Source organism: Gouania willdenowi, unplaced genomic scaffold (genome assembly GCF_900634775.1).
Source record: "Gouania willdenowi unplaced genomic scaffold, fGouWil2.1 scaffold_62_arrow_ctg1, whole genome shotgun sequence".
NCBI lineage: Eukaryota > Metazoa > Chordata > Actinopteri > Blenniiformes > Gobiesocidae > Gouania > Gouania willdenowi.
This window is the reverse complement of record NW_021145227.1, coordinates 1,409,834-1,421,946: the sequence shown is the minus strand read 5'-3', so window position 1 is coordinate 1,421,946 and position 12,113 is coordinate 1,409,834.

Here is a 12,113-nt window from a genome sequence, read left to right as displayed (position 1 = left end):
TACAGGGTGAAGGGGTGAGAAAATCCTTGGTTTTCTCCAGAACTGGCCGACAGCATTCATGAGCGTAATAAGGCCTGGGACAAGGCAAGACAAAGTCATTCTGCCACTGATTGGTCCTTCTTCAGACAGCTTCGAAACAAATGCACTTCGCTTATCAAAAAGGCCAAATCAGGATACTTTTTGTCGGTCACCACTGAGAACCTCAACAATCCACAGAAATTCTGGAAAGTGATCAAGTCCCTGTGTAATGGAGGTGTCAGGAAGGAGACCCAAACTTGTGACCTCAGATAAGACTGTAATTAGGACTAATTCAAATTCTTCAATCTCTCCAGGTTGTCCGGCCAGAACAATGAGAAAGACAGGATTCACACTCATGCAACTCTTTATTGCAGGTTGCAATAGATGGCGCTGTACATGATGTTCATGTTGTTCATGATTTCTAAACAAATGGAATAAACAGAATAATGAGTGATGGTTACTAAGACTAAATGATAATAATAAAGAAATGCAATAATAAGAAGTCTAAATGACTATACTCTATATAAATGATAAATTCACTGAAGTGTAAAAAAGGACACAAAACCTACATATACATGTATACCTTAGTTACACTGTAAAGTAGTTGTTATAGTAAACTCTGATAACCAACTCAAAACTACAAAACCGGGATTATAATTAGGCTTGGCAAAGAAAGGGTTAAATTTAGCTGAACGCTGGCAAATGGCTGAGATGCATGCACACATTCACGTACATCACACGGGTAGAGTGAAGCCTGCACATTAACAACATGCACACAAAGAAACACGGTGAATACTGTAAATAAACTACACTAAACAATAGACAGGCAATACATATGACATGAACTTACATTCTCATGGATGCATGAACACATGAACGAAGAAGAAAGATAGGTTATTCCGTGTGGTTGCTGGATGGATTGAACATGTCTCCTCGAGGAAAGATACCTGCGCACTGACTTGCCTGAAAGTTAGGACGGAGGATACTGACTCCTGATTGGTGGAGAGAACAAGGAAGTGAATTGTGATTGGTTGCTAAGCTGTAACAAGGCAGGGCTCTTTACATAGATATATGAAAATAGAAAGAGAAACTAAGATAAACTAAATTATACTTTGCGGATATATTCTGAAAACACACTAAATTTGACATAAATCAGAACCTTGTTAACAGCCGCCCCCAACTTTTGGCAGCAAAGTTGAACACAAGTCAATCAGGAATGTCTTGAGGGAGTGCAGGCAGCTTGATGAGCTTAGCGACAGGTCTGACGTAGGATTTGTCTTTGACCTGTACTTGAGCAGTACGAATCTTGCCGTCAGCTCCAGGGAAAACAAATGTGACCTTTCCGACAAGCGACAAGGCGCGCGGGAGCTGCTGGTCAACAACAAGAACAATGTCATCTATACAGATGTCCTCTTGGTCCTGTTGCCACTTGGAGCGGCTCTGGAGAGATGGTAAGTAGTTCCTGATGAAATGGATCCAAAACTGGTCCACTAAGACCTGGCAGTGTCGCCATCTGCGACGACTGAGAAGCTCTGTGCCGGAATAAATAACTTGAGGAGTGGATGGGTCCAGCCGCCCCATCAGCAGCATATTGGGAGTGATTGGATCTGGGTCTGCCACATCCGAAGGGGTGTATCCAAGGGGCTTGGAGTTGATGATACTCTCCACTTCTGCAAGGATGGTTCGGAGGACCTCATCGGTGACTGTTTGGGATCCCAATATGGCGTGAAGCGCTGACTTGATGGTGCGGATTTCTTGCTCCCAGGAACCACCGAAATGAGGTGCACTTGGTGGGTTGAAGCGGAAATGGATTTGCTGGCTGGCGAGTTTTGACTGAAGATCGGGGGCAAGGGAATTGAAGGCCTCTTGAAGTTCTGAGCTGCCACCTTTGAAATTTGTGCCTTGATCAGACAGCAATTCGTGAGGCTTTCCCCGTCTAGAGATGAAACAACGTAGACTCATGAGGAAAGAATCACTGTCCATGCTGGCCAACAGATCTAGATACACTGCATGTGTAGTGAGGCATTTGAATATTATACCCCATCGCTTCTCATTGCGCCTCCCTATCTTAATGAGGAAAGGGCCAAAACAGTCCATGTCAGTTGAGTAGAATGCTGGGTGGTGTAACCTTAAACTGGAAGGTGGGAGGTCGGCCATTTTGGGAATGATGGGTTTGCTGCGCCACTTGCGGCACTCTGGACAGTGGTGTTGGTGCTTGCGGACGACCTCTCTGCCTCGCAAGATCCAGAATCTTCTGCGCAGCTCAGAGAAGACTCTTTCAGGGCCCGGATGAGCGAGCTTGCTGTCATAGTCTGCAATGATCAGCTTCGTGATGGCATGATGAGGGTCTAGAACAGTGGGATGCAAAGTGTCTGAGCTGAGGGATTCACAGCGTCTTAGTCGGCCTCCAACACGGATTAACTGAGTTTCTGAGTCATATTCTGGAGCCAAAGTGATGAGCCTACTGCTGGACTGAATGGGCTTTTGTGAGGAGATGAGAGCAAATTCCTCTGGAAAACAGTCACGTTGCACTTGTCTGATGAGAGAGAGTTCAGCTTGTTTGAAAGACTCAGCTGTGGGTTTAGAGTCAGTGGCCGCCCCGTGGCATGCTCGGACGGTGGCTTTCAGTAGCTCTTGGAAGTTGTTAAACTGGCTAGCATCAGGCAAAGGTGAATAGGTGGGGGCGGAGATCAGGCCACAGAACTTGGCTTTGCGCAACTCGGCTGAACCCTCAGGGTAGTTGACGTCTGGACTGGATGGCCAGGCTGACTCATTGGCATGAATAAAGGCTGGTCCGGATCTCCAGCGGCTGTGACTCTGGATCTGTGAGATGGTCAGTCCGCGAGTTATATCGTCAGCAGGATTCTCACTGGAGGGGACATAGCGCCATGAGCTGCTCTCAGTTAACTCCTGGATATCCGCCACTCTAGCACCTAGAAACACCTTGTAGCGGCATGAAGGAGACAGCAGCCAAGCCAACACAGTGGTGGAGTCGGTCCAGTAGGTGATAGAGGAGATGGAGACTGTGAGCTCTCGTTTCAGGACTGCACCAAGCTGGGCTCCGATGTGAGCAGCGCTGAATTCCAGCCTCGGTATGGACTGTTGGCGGACTGGGGCAACACGTGAACGGGCTGCTAGGAATGTCACTTGGACTTCACCCTCGGCGCTGACAGTACGCAGGTAGGCAACCGATCCATAGGCCCTCTCTGATGCATCTGAGAAGATGTGGATGCTCTGGGAGGCAGTTGGCAGGTCGGTGTCTGAGTGAACATAACAACGATTGATAGTAACATTAGGAAGTAATGGTAGTTCACTCACCCACGCTTGCCACAGCTGGAGCAGACCCTCTGGAAGATGAGGATCATCCCAGTCCCGTTTCTTTCCCCAGAGGCTCTGCACCAGGATTTTGGCTCTGGTCGTGTAGGGAATGAGCAGCCCCAGGGGGTCATATTGTTGGGCTAGGACTCGGTAGATGTTGCGCATTGTGGGCTCAAGTTGCTCTGTGTGGCGAAGGCGATAGGTGAGAGTGTCGGTTTTGCAGTGCCAGTGGAGGCCGAGAGTTCGTTCTGGTGGATCTGCACCTTCCACTGACAGCCACAGATCTATGCTCTCGGATGTGAGTTCAGGTGGCAGGTGACTGATGATGTCTGGAACGTTGGTGGCCCATTGCCGCAGTTCAAAGCCACCCGATTGAAGCAAAGTCTGAAGTTTGAGGAGGAGTTGCTTTGCTTCTGAAATTGATGAGAAGCTTTGAAGGAGATTGTCCACATAAAAACAGTTCTCTACTGAGAGCCGAGTATCTTCATCGGGACTGCTGTGGTCAATGACATGCTTTTGGAGGGCAAAGGTTGTGCAGCAGCGACTGCAGGTGGTGCCGAAAGGGAGCACCTGCCACTGGTAGATGTCGGGCTTATTGCTGCGGTTCATGTCCCTCCAGAGGAAGCGGAGGAAAGGCTGATCCTCTGACAGGAGGCGGACCTGATGAAACATGCCTTTGATGTCGCTACTCACCGTAGTGGGATACTGCCTGAAACGGAGCAGGACACCGAGGATACTGGAACCTAGGGTTGGCCCTGGAAGTAGGTGTTCATTCAGGCTGGTGTTGTGGAAGGTGAATGAGCAGTTGAAAACAATGCGGCCCTTGCCATTGTGATGGACCATGTGATGTGGGTTGTACCATGATTTTGGGCTCTGATCTTCAGATGATGTGAGCTTCTTAATGTAGCCTGAGTCCACCAGCTTCTTGATTTCCTGGCAGTATGACGCAGCCTTGACTGGGTCTTTGGCAAGACGATTCTCTGTGCCTCGTAGGTGACTGAGGACGGCTTCCTTGGGGGCATTGAGAGGAGGAAGACCTTCCTTCCACAACAGAGGGGTAGCGTATCTCTGGACATCGTCAATTTGAACTCTGATCGTCTTCTCCTCCAGCAGTTTGATGGCCGTATTATCCTGTTTGGACCTGGTGATGTGTTTCTCATTTTGATAGGGAAGAACGTCCATCTGCCACAACCTGGACACGTGACTGAGAAGGTCAGCAGTCCAGCCAAGACGAGTATTTAAAGCTGCAGGACCCCCTGGTGGACCTAGGTGTACAGGCTCAACTGGAGAAAGAAGATGGGGTAGTCTGAACCGATGAAGAGAAGTGGCTGTGCTTGGCTGAATGAATGCAGCGGGAGGCCCCTGAGATGACGATTCGTTTTCTGCAGGGCCTCGACAGGATGAGAGTGCTTGGAAAGACCAAGCTCTACCGCAGTGAAGGCTTCATGGATGCGAAATCGCTTCTGGGGATGGACAGATGAGGATATAGAGAAGGACACCGACTTTCCTGAAATAGTCTTCACATCTTGACGGATAGTTCTGAGCGCCAAGTCTTCACTCTGTCCCTTGAGATGTAGCTCTTGAGCGGCACTGTGATGCAAGATCGTGCGCTCAGAGCCATCGTCGAGAATGGCATAAGTCTCTAGTCTGTGTTTACCATTATGGAGGAGAACTTTGACCATTTTCAGCAGTACACAGCTACTTCTGAGATCTGGATTGAGGTAGTAGGTAGCTGGTTGTCCAGACTCTGGGGCTGGACGTGCTGCCTTTGTTGCAGGAGTGTTGACCTCGTGCAGTATGTCAAGGTGAGTCTGATTACACTGCTGACACTTAGCTTTGAGGTAGCATTGGGCGGCGAGGTGGTTTCTACCACATCTCCAGCAGCGCTTCCCAGTTTTGATCCATGACACTTTCTGATCAGTGGAGAACTTCTTAAACTCTGAACATTGATTGAAGTAATGCTGGATGTCATCGCAGAAGGGGCAATACTTCTTAGGTTTCTCAAGTTTGGAGCTGACCTGAGGTCGAACTTGTAATGAAGACTCCGGTGATTTAGGAGCAGGATCAGAGCTGAGCAAAACTGTGGTAGGTCGTACACTGGACCTCTGCAACTTGGGCTTGAAGGCCTTCTGGCGTTCGTCTCGTGGGGGCCGTGAATGGCAAGGTGGATAGTCCTCATCCTGAACACGAATCTCATATTCAAGCCAATTGGAGAAGTGCACCAAGGTTGGTATCGGAGTGCAAAGAGGGTTTATGTAGCGCTTGAACTGTGCTCTGAGTTCATGCGGCAACTTGGACAGAAGTCGTGAGGTGTGTGACCCGCAATCCAACTCAGTCTTGCCTTCCTTGCCCAGTTGATCTAACATTCCGACCAGAGCTCTGACTTTGAGGCCGAAGAGACGAAAACTTCGACTGTCCCCACTTCTGATTGGAGGCTAAGCCAGAACCTCATTGATGCGCTGCAGTGCTAGTTTGTGAGGTTGTCCATACATTTCAGTAAGTGAGGCCATTGTCTTCGAATAGGGAGTTGGACTATTACTATAAGAGTCTGCAATGAGGACAGCATCTTCTGATTTGAGGTGATCAACTAGTATTTGGTATTTGAACCACTCAGTTGCATCTCTGGGCAAGAGGTTGTTGAGCGCTATCTTGAGGCGGGCAAACTGACGTGGATCTTCATCTGTGAAACATGGAATGTTAGGCTTTGGCCCTCTGTATGTCATCTCCACCGAGGGTGGATTGAGGGGAAGAGTATACGGCTCTACATACGATGGAGCGGATTGAGACCCGGCCTCATATGAAGGTATATATATGACACCGGAGGCGGTGGCGGAGGTAGCGGCAGGTCAGCTGGAGGTGGAGGAGGTAGAGGCTCGCTCCAAGGAGGTATTGGTATTGTTTCAGGCCAGGGTGGAGGATCATCCACTGGTGCTTGAAGATTGTAGTTAGGAGTAGATGTTTTTTCTGGAGGGCGATAAGGTCCATATAAGGTGGCGTTGTCCTCATACTGAGTCGAATGTCTTGGATCGAGATGTTGAGGCTGAGGCTGAGGCGCTGATCCCAGGGAGAGAGAATGGAAAAGACTTTGCATATCTCGCCTGAGTTGGATGTTCTCCTCTTTCATCTCCTGCAGAGCTGACATGACTGCTTCGGAGCTGAGGTTCTGCGGAGTGGGTCTAACTGGAGCAGGAGGGATAACTGGAGCAGGAGGTTGGATAGCTGCTCCCTCAGTGTAGTGGCCATGGAGTGTAGAAGAGGGAAGATGACGTGGCGGGAGATTCACCAGGAAGTCATCGAGGTAGCGAGGCCGACGGACATCACGGCGAGGACGAGTGTGATCCATGGTAAATCTGAAGAAACTGAATATCCGGCTCAAAGGACCATATAAAGGAGGTGTCAGGAAGGAGACCCAAACTTGTGACCTCAGATAAGACTGTAATTAGGACTAATTCAAATTCTTCAATCTCTCCAGGTTGTCCGGCCAGAACAATGAGAAAGACAGGATTCACACTCATGCAACTCGTTATTGCAGGTTGCAATAGATGGCGCTGTACATGATGTTCATGTTGTTCATGTTTTCTAAACAAATGGAATAAACAGAATAATGAGTGATGGTTACTAAGACTAAATGATAATAATAAAGAAATGCAATAATAAGAAGTCTAAATGACTATACTCTATATAATGATAAATTCACTGAAGTGTAAAAAAGGACACAAAACCTAAATATACATGTATACCTTAGTTACACTGTAAAGTAGTTGTTATAGTAAACTCTGATAACCAACTCAAAACTACAAAACCGGGATTATAATTAGGCTTGGCAAAGAAAGGGTTAAATTTAGCTGAACGCTGGCAAATGGCTGAGATGCATGCACACATCCACGTACATCACACGGGTAGAGTGAAGCCTGCACATTAACAACATGCACACAAAGAAACACGGTGAATACTGTAAATAAACTACACTAAACAATAGACAGGCAATACATATGACATGAACTTACATTCTCATGGATGCATGAACACATGAACGAAGAAGAAAGATAGGATAGGTTATTCCGTGTGGTTGCTGGATGGATTGAACATGTCTCCTCGAGGAAAGATACCTGCGCACTGACTTGCCTGAAAGTTAGGACGGAGGATACTGACTCCTGATTGGTGGAGAGAACAAGGAAGTGAATTGTGATTGGTTGCTAAGCTGTAACAAGGCAGGGCTCTTTACATAGATATATGAAAATAGAAAGAGAAACTAAGATAAACTAAATTATACTTTGCGGATATATTCTGAAAACACACTAAATTTGACACAAATCAGAACCTTGTTAACACCCTGTCTTTGAACAAAAACACAGAGACTCTTCCGTCATTTGTACTTAAAGACTCAGTCCCAGTTTATGATAGAACTGAAGTCTTGAACTGCTTTAACCAGCATTTTTTATCATCTGGTTCTCTATTTGATTCAAAAGGAATAACGACTGGGAATTCTTGCACAGAATCTTCCATGTTTTCTGGTGATCCTTTTAATTTTAATCCTTTTACTTGTCACGAAGTGCACAAAGCTCTAAAAACATTAGACCACAGAAAGCCCCCAGGACCTGACTTGATTGAGCCTTACTTTTTAAAGCTGGCAGCTGATTTTATAGCAGAGCCACTTTCAATTCTTTTTAATCTTTCAATTAGGAACAAAGATATTCCATCTGTTTGGAAATCAGCTTTTGTGCTCCCTTTATTAAAAGGAGGTGACCCAGCAGTTCTTACCAATTATCGGCCAATTTCAAATTTATTTGTTTTATCAAAAATCCTGGAGTCGCTTGTCTGTGATCAGTTGAAAGAGTTTCTTTATTCTAATGAAATCCTCTCTAAATTGCAATCAGGCTTCAGAAAAAAACACAGCACTATCACTGCTACTATGAAGGTGATAAATGACATTATTGCAGCGCTTGATAAAAACAGTACTGTGCTTCACTCTTTATTGATCTCTCTAAAGCTTTTGACACTGTAGACCATGCTATTTTAAAACGCAGGCTACATCTCATTGGACTGTCAGAGCACACTGTTGCTTGGTTTTCAAATTATTTAGAAAACAGGACCCAGTGTATTAAATATGAGGGCCTTTGTTCTGAATTTGTTACTGTTCACAAGGGGGTGCCGCAGGGATCTGTTTTGGGGCCCCTCTTATTTATCTTGTACATTAATAATGTCGAACAAAAGGTTTCTGATGCTAATATGCATTTTTATGCCGATGATACAATTATTTATTGCTTCGGATCATCTCTTGAACAGGCTGTTAATTCCCTGCAGAAAGCCTTTGTTTCTGTCCAGCATTCGCTGATTAATCTAAAACTGGTTCTCAATGCTGAGAAGACCAAGCTAATGTTGTTCTCTAATCATAAGAAGGTGCCTCAAGCTCCCCCGGTCATGTCCACTCTTGAAGGAAATGTCATAGAAGTGGTACATGAATATAAATACCTTGGTGTCATAATTGATGATTCCCTCACTTTTAAACTTTTCATTGACAAACTTGTGAGGAAATTAAAACTTAAACTAGGGTTCTTCTTCCGCAACAAGACATGTTTTTCTTTTGGTGTAAAGAAGCGCCTTGTCTCTGCCACATTCTTATCTGTGTTAGATTATGGTGACCTTTTTTATATGAATGCTTCTTGTACATGTCTTCTGATGGTGGACTCTGTTTATCATTCTGCTCTGAGGTTCATCACAAACTGTAGAGCCAAGACACATCACTGTGAGCTGTACTCTCGGGTGGGATGGCCATCCCTGTACACTAGGAGGCAGTGTCAGTGATTTACTTTTATTTACAAGGCTCTTCTTGGATTACTGCCCTCTTACATCTGTACATTACTTACAAAGAGAAGTACGAACACTTATGCACTGAGATCCAATGATCAGCTGTTGCTCACAGTTCCTTTTGCCCGCACAGAGCTGGGGAAAAAAGCCTTTGTACATGCAGCTCCTTGTGCTTGGAACACACTGCAAAGAGACTGGAAGTTGACTGAATTGTTATCCTTGAATGCTTTTAAAATGAAACTGAGATCATTTGAGACTGCCTCAGTTGTCTGTATTTGTTTTATTTGATTCTTATGTTATCCTGTCATTTTAATGTAATGTAAATGTATTTCTGTTCAGTGTTGTAACTTTGCTGCCTCTTGGCCAGGACTCCCTTGAAAAAGAGGTTTTTAATCTCAACGGGATTTTTTTTCCTGGTTAAATAAAGGTTAAATAAAATAAATAAAGACAGGTTCCTGGGCCCTGGTAGTCCTCAGTGTTTAGAGCTATAAGGACAACTTCAGGGCCTGAAGACCTGTCAATGAAATAAAAACTTTTATATCATTGTAATAACAAACCATGCATTGCTGTCTTAAAAAGATTGTACTTCTTGTAGTGTTGACTTTTGACAACATGTGCAGACAAGGTAAAATAAATAAATAAATAAATGAAGACCTGTCAGAGACAGTTTAAATGGTAGCATGGTAATACAGTAATAGATCCTTTTATAAATGCTCCTTGCATTGTGTGTTTCTGGATATACAGGAATGAAAAACTTGAAATGAGAAGCAACAATTATGGTTATGTCATTGGCAGTGATAGAACTTATAACAATAATAAATTCAAATGTGCTATTGTGAGCAGCTAGACAGATAGAAGTACTACTTTTAAAAACATTAGGACTGTAGGTTGAATATTTTAGAAGTTATGACAATGTGTTGACAAAGAGTTGAAGGTAAAGCTGTCCCTCTACTCTAGAAGTTGGTCAAAGCTTAAAATGGAACTCATTGAAGGGCTGTGAGTCAAAAACGGTTAAAGATACAGAAAAGTTGAAGGTATTCACTAAAAATGAACAAAAAAGCTGAACATTTTAAAAGCTGAAATGGGTTTAAGAGCTGCTGACCAGTGGAACGTTACATTTTCATTAAGATTAATTAAAAAGTTGAATAGTTTAAAAAGTTGAAAAGTTATTAAAAAACTCAAATTGAAAATGACAAAACACCACAAATCTGCCTCCATCTACATTTTAGTTTCTATAATCAACATCAGATGATGCGTCATACTGTCTTGCCAGCGGATAGCGGTCCACCTGATCTGATACATGCTTGGTAACAGAATATCGTTCTGAACAAATGTTTCAGTCTATGATATTAATATTGTACGTTCCCTTAGAGTGAGGGTTGTTAGAGGCTGCCCATGTCAACGTACAGAATCGCTCCCGAATTCCAATTAGGTAGGAATCCGGTGGAAGTGGATTTGAGAGAGGTCCCGTTTAGATGTGGCAAACCCTCTAGGCTCCAAGATGGTCATTTACTTTCTAGTTGAGTAGTGTTTGTGTTTGTTTCCCAGTACTCCCAGCCTTTTGTTCTAAAAAGGTGAGGTTGAGTGTACTTCTGTTTTTTTTTTTGACTTTCTGAGTCTAAAAAAAGTACGGTTTTGAGCTTGGCTCCTGTGTTGTATTTATACAATTCTAGTTGAGCAGTGTTTGCGTTTGTGTTTCCGGACGGCATTCTGAGGGCTCCCGTTCTATACGGTTAAAGCGGCTCCTGGACTGTTATTTTACTGTTTTATATATATATATATATATATATATATATATATAATACCACATTCAGTGGAATGACTTGCTTTGACCTGGACTGACCTTACTGTTCATTTTCAGTGTCCATGTTTTTGTTGTTGTCTGTGTAAACTCGTTGTTGTGTACGCTTGTCTATGTCTTCGTTGTTGTTATTGTGTTTTTTTTTTTCAATATACAGGACGCTGGCTGTATATTCAAAGGATATATATATCATTTTGAAGCTAAATTAGTGGCAAAAGTGTCTCCTATTCTGTGTCTGAACCAGAGTTAAGCAAGATTATTGGCCCTTTTAAGGTTAGACAGAATTAAAGTGAAGTTGAGTCGAACAATCAAATGTATGACAATAACGATGCTAATGGTTTACCCTGACAGACAGCAAAGGTGGATCCAAGGTTATTCTACTGGAATATAATCATTTTGTTTCTTGATTTGGTCGTTGATGGCGACCAAAAGTGGAAAATGTTATGGCAAATGTGTGTTCATGTGAACAATTTGTCATGTGTAAATACACAATGACTGCATTATATTGTTGTGCTTTTGAACAGAGACGTTGCTCCTTTGCTGAGTCATGTTAGATTAGATTATCCACAGTACAGACAGTGTAATCACAGCAACACACAGTCTCTGCTGAAGGCCTCATACCAAAAACTCACATTTTTTCACATACACACACAGATGAGCTCCATCTAATCAAGGCCAAACTCAAACTCACATGTGGAATCACATGCAGATACACACACACACACACACATACTCACTCACACTCACACCACACACACATACAGACACACACACACCAACCGACACACACACATTATCAGACAGACAGATATCATTGCTCCAACGTCTCCACTGTTGGGAACATCTGACTCCCTCCTTTTCTTTCATCAGGGTGAGACTTTTCTCTATCAGTATAAAGTTGAAGCTGTGGAACTTTCCCAGTTAGTTGCCTTTCGTTCTTACAGGATGGAAGCTTTTTATTTAGTTTATAATAAATCCTTTCTTTATGAAATCATCATGCTTTGACTGGACTTCATCATTCAACCAGGGCACAAATCATGTCTCCAAAGGAGATCAACTGGAAATTTGCCGTGACAGTCTGACAGGTAGGATTTAAACCAGCCCAGCGCTGTTTCTTTAATCCCAAAAACACTTTCCAGTCTCTGCAGCAGTAGATGATGATCCACTG